Below are 6,000 nucleotides of genomic sequence, written 5' to 3' on the forward strand. Positions count from 1 at the left end.
GGATTCTCGTAACTTGGCTTGACTTGTTGTATATACCTTGTATTGATGTTTAGACTAAGAAAAATTCTTTTGTGTGAGCTTTTCAAAAATCTTTGGTGTTAAGATCTTTGGATCTTTCCTTGGCTCAAATGATCATAGTTATGTAATGATGAATGTGGCTGATCATTTTTAGTCAAGGGTCTTATATGTCCATACTTCCAATCATCTTCTTCGGATCAAATTCCTCAATCAACATCACCTAGGCTTTTTATCTCTGGTGGAAGTCGGATGATGCAGCCCTACACAGGATCATCCGGCTCTTTATTCTGTTATCTTCTGTCGACCGTCGGATCATCTGACCCTATACCGGATGATCCGGCTCCTTCGTCCGGGTTGCCTCTGTTACGTACCAGATCATCCGGCCCTAGACCGGATGATCCAGCCTCTCCAGTCGTATACCTCTGTCAGCCGTCGGATCATCCGGCCCTGGCACTTCACCTATATAAGGAACCGACCGTTTGGAACCCTAGACCTCATCTTTCTTTCATCCGCCGGCCCCTTTTCTCTCCAAATCTTGCATGGCGATTTTTCGACCCAACCAAGATTTCTTCGTGCCCTCTTGTGCCTTGCTTCCTCCGCATCGGAAGATCCGGCATTACTCCAGAGCTTTGTTTCAAATCGTGCGGGAAACTCAAAGATATTTCTTCCAAAATCCTCTCACCCCGATCTCTCAATGTAGGATGTCTTAGGTGATTTCCTCCGGTGAATCATCTTCTTTACCCATCTAGAGATCATGCCTAGAGTTTCATACATTTTGGTGGGCTAGTTTCTTAGATTCACGAATTTGGAGTTCATCCCCAAGCAGGGCCGGATGACCCGATGGTGGGCCGGATGATCCAGCTACCGGATCATCCGAACTAAGGCCGGATCATCCTTCCTGCCCTGAGATGCACAACGAGCTCATGAATTCATATCATTCTCTCGATCCATATCCTAAATTCTTGTTAATCTTTTGATCTAGATGGTGAGGGAAAAGGTGACCAAGAAGAAGGGTCCTCCTACTGACTCCAAATCAACGGAGTATGAAACCGGTTCCGATGGAGAGGTGTACATTAAAGTAAAGACAAGAAAGAATACCACCCCTCGGAGGAATTTAAGAGGACGTGGTGCACAAATTCCTCAAGGGAGAGGCTCGACGGCTGTAGGAAGTTCTAGCGGTCGTCCCAGAATGAAGCAAGCTAGCATTAGCCGTCCAATAGATGAGTATGATGATGATATTGATCTTTCATATCTAGAAACCATGGTTGTTAGTATCATGCATCCAACTCGTGGCCCCCATGATCCCTCAATGGTGAATTACAAGAGGGGTGGTAACTCTATCTCAACGCTTCGATATAGTGAAGATCCTAGACATGTTGAGCGCAGTTTCTTTGGAGATGTTCGCTTTTGGTTTCCTCATCAAGCTGATTGGTATGAATCAGTTATCATGACCAAGAAGCACGTTACCACTGAGATGAGGTGGATTGATTGGGATCACTTGAAGAGGTTGTCCTCACCGGTTAAGGAAGTGGTTGAGGCTGTGTATGATCGCTGCAGTGAGATGGATCTTGTGGAGATCATGAGTTTCAGATGTGATTGGAATGAAGAGGTTGTGGCTCAATTCTATGCCACACTATTTGTTGAGCAAGATGAGTGAACTATTCATTGGTTAATCGGAGGAAAGCGATTCAGATAAAACATGGCTCAGTTTAGTATCCTATTTGGTCACAACGGAGACTCTACAGTTTATGGGGGTGGCTACATTGTGGGTCGTGACAACTCCAAGGTTGACTTGCATGAAGGTAATGAACTTGAGCCCTCCAAGATGCACTTCATGTATGATAGAGCTTATGGAGATATAGTGTATGGGCAAATCAAGGGGCTCACTCCTTATTACAAGATGCTCAACACTCTCTTTAGGTTCACTCTCACTTCTAGAGGTGGTGACTCAGATAAAATATCCTCTCAAGCCAAGAACCTACTAGCTCAAATGGCCCCCGATCGTCCCAAGTTTGCTGTCATGGAGTTTATTTGGCACGAGATCATTGCTTGTTCATCTGATTCATCTAGTGCATGCCATTATGCTCCATACATCTTTCACATGATTAAGGCGGCAACTTAGCTCAACATAGTGCACAACACCATTCATATGGCCTATCGGTCAAACAAAGGAAAAATCGAACAGACTCTTCATATTGCTAGTCATGGCACGGGGATTCCTGCTTCTGGACCCTTTCCGGGTGCCTATGCTTTGAACTTCACTCCCAGTGCATCATCTTCGCGAGCTGCTCCTCCTTCTCCTACGGCACCATCTACTTCTCGCCGGCGCAAGGCTTCCAAGTCCAAGCAAGGCAAGTTATCCTTTATTGCTCAAGGCATTTTTGCTTGCTTCAATATGTGTCACCAAAATGCACATAAAATGTGAGAACATAGAAGATATATGGATGAGGAACTCCTCAAGATAGAAAGGAGGCAAAAGGAGCTAATGGCCAAAGTTGACATTCCTCATTCTCCCGTTCGTGAGCCTCAAGACTTTCCTTCTCCACCACCCATCTACAATCCTTGGGATGATTATATTCCTCAAGAATATCAATTTGGTGAAGACGTTGAGCTTGACTATGGAGGACAAGAGATGCCCTTCCAAGGGGGTCAAGCCAATAGTGATGAAGAGGAAGAGGAAGAAGGCGGCGATGATGAGACCGAGTCCGAGTGAGCTGATGAACAGCTTCCTTTTTGGTGCTTGCTGCCAAGGGCGAGTGATATTTGGGTGCCATCGTCATTCTATCTTAATTTATGTCTTATCGAACTTTATCTTTGGATATGTAAGAACTATGTATTGGCGTCACGTTTGGTGATCGTGAACTTTGTTAACTTATTTGATAATTTGTAAGACTTATTTGCTAGTGTGATGATGAACTTGATTTTTATTAGCTTGATGCGTGTGGATGATGTAATGTTATTTGTCACTTTGTTGATTTGGATATCTTGTCATATGCATCACGGTTATTTTCATCACACTTGAGCATTTCTATACAAAGTCTTGGGGGGGAGTTCACCTAAATATGTGCATTGGTATTTGAGACCACTTTGAGTTGTTCATGCACATATTTAGGGGGAGCTCTTCCATTTTGTCATTTACAATTCATGAATTTTATTCCTTCCTTGTGAGCCCAAATTGGTATTGTCATCAATCACCAAAAAGGGGGAGATTGAAAGTGCATCTAGGCCCCTAATTGATTTTGGTGATTCTTGACAATCACAATTTGGGATATGATGCTTTGATGAAGTTGTGTGCAGAAATAAAATGAAAGAATTGAGAAGAAGATAAAAAGAAGGTCCCCAATTCAAATATGTATGGTGGTGGAGTTCACTGGTGATTTAATTCAGATTTTCCTTTTGAATTTGAATATAGGACAACCGTACTATAAAGGGGGATGCTGTCGATTGATCCAGGTTGTCAAAGTGCTTCCGTTTGAGATAAAATTCTTTCTTGAGAAAATCTACCTTCTAAATTCATCTGGGTCGGATGATCCGGCCCTAGGCCGGATGATCCGGCCTGCCAGCAAATTTTCCTTTGCCCCAGGCCGGATGATCCGGTCTGCCTGGCTGTTCCCCTCTGTGCTGGGCCGGATGATCCGGCCATGGGAGTTGCGTAGTGTATTTTGACCTATTCTATTGCTTGCTCGGATGATCCGGACTAACATCGGATGATCCGGTACCCCTCAGAAATACACATAACGGTAACTTGAGGTGGATGGGGGTATTTATACCCTTTCACCTTCCTCATTCATTGCTACTGCTTCCCACGACCTAACACACCTCCACAGCATTCATTTCCACCCTCCCCTCCATCCAAGAGCTTGATTCTTGCAAGGATTCACCTAGGGATTGAGAGGGAGTGAGATTTTGGGTGTGGGAAGAGAGCACTTCATGGGCTTTCACTTGTTCATCTCAAGAAGCACTTGAAGCATCCTTTGATTCGTCGATTTGCATTTGTTACTCTTGGAGCCCTGCTCCTAGACGGTTAGAGATGCCGGTAAGCTCCCATTCCTTTGTGGTTTGAGCTCCCGAAAGTTTGTATTACCCCTCTCTTTGTGAGATCAATAGTAAATAACTCAATCCTCCTTTGTGGTTGATTGTGAGAGACTTGGGGCTAGTGACAGCCCGGCTCTTTGTGAGCATCTCAACAGAGACGTAGCTCCTTTGTAGAGTGAACTTCGGATTAAATCTTGTGTCTCCATTTACTTATTGTTGTTCATATCGTTCTTGAGCTTGTTTCGACCCGATCTACTAGATAGGGGTAGATCTCGTATATTGGATTCCTGCATAGGCTTTGCAATACCTTTTACCAACTTTGTATTCAAAGGAAATCATCAAAAGTTAATTATATTTTGAATTTAGTTGTTGGTTATTTTCTCCTGGCTGGAAGATCTGACCTTAGGCTGGATCATCCGTCGCCCGGAAGATCCGACACTAGGCCGGATCATCCGGAACTCGGAAGATCCGACCTTGAGCCGGATCATCCGGCCGCTGACGTTTTTCTGCCAAGATTTTCATGAAAAATTTGAACAAGGCCTATTCACCCCCCTCTAGGCCTAGTGTCGTTCCTTTCAGCAAGAAGTGAGCATGTGGTAACCCCCCTCTTTTGAAACTACACAACGTATACATAAGCCCAAACCTTACCAAGGATGTCATTCTCCATTAATTTCTTCTTCAGCACCTCAAGTTTTGCCATGAAAACCCTAGTTACGAGATCAGGGAGATTCTATGCCGTTTGAGCAGTTTGGCCAGGCAAAAGGTCTTGTTTGATCTTATCCCAATTTAGGTTGCACGTCATTGTGAGGAAGATATCTGGTTTCCCATACTTCCACACCAATGCCATTGCATCCATGTACCGATGCCTCATATCCTGAGGACCTCCGATGAATGACATAGATAGCATTGTCCATTTCCCAACGGCATTTGCTCGACCCTCGCCTGTATCCAAACTATCAACAAGACCTTGGCATAAATCAGCCCTCAACTATTGCTGATTATTCCTAATGTAATCTAAGCGTGAACTTTCTATCATTATGTATGTGTCCATAGCAAACTGCTAGAATAGCCTTTTACCAAAAAATATTGGGTTAAATATACTAGGACGCATCTGGAATTTGTAGCACTAATGGTCACGTACTGACACACATAAATTGTTGGGCCCACCTATACATCTGCGAAGCTAATATTAGCACAATAAAATATAGTACAAGAAGTAGTGTGTAATAAAAGCTATGATTATTTATTTATAATCCATGAACTATACCTTCATCATCGTCGCCATCACTTTCAACGCGAGCCTGTCAGTATGCACGGGCAGCCTCGACTTCTTGCATAGTCACACCAACCTTCGGAATGCAACTATGCAAACCAAGCTCCCCTCTAGGGAAGGAAAGTGGATACGATAATGCATCATAACACGAATGGTATGACAGAATCCCATGCACAGACCTATCCTTCCCCTGCAGGAGAACACTGTTTGAACTGACCTAGAAGTTCACTGCCCTCAATCCAAACGGCAACAACCTCTTATGTGAGAGGCACATTATATTTCTTCCGATCCAACTGTTGGTCCAGATTCGATGCAACATGGTAGTCCTCTATATCTTCAACGTGACCCATAGACCTCAACTGTTCAGAGTATGGGTTGCCTCAAAATATCCCAACTAATCTTTCTATAACATCCTTATCCTTTTTCAAGCATTCTTCGCGACTCCTACGGTATCGGTGCTCAAGAGAAGGATCATCATCATAGAAGTATAATTCAAGGTGTCTAGGTTCAGTTCCTTACCAAATGATCGAAGTATATCTGCCCATGTGCACGGAATGTATAAACTCCCTCACTTCGCATGTTGATTATCATACGATCTAGGTGGCAATACAGAGATGTGAATGAGAAATGACCATTAAAGAATCTAATGTTTGAACGAAAGTGTCTAGCATCAG

This window comes from Panicum hallii, chromosome 2 (genome assembly GCF_002211085.1).
Source record: "Panicum hallii strain FIL2 chromosome 2, PHallii_v3.1, whole genome shotgun sequence".
Classification (NCBI taxonomy): domain Eukaryota; kingdom Viridiplantae; phylum Streptophyta; class Magnoliopsida; order Poales; family Poaceae; genus Panicum; species Panicum hallii.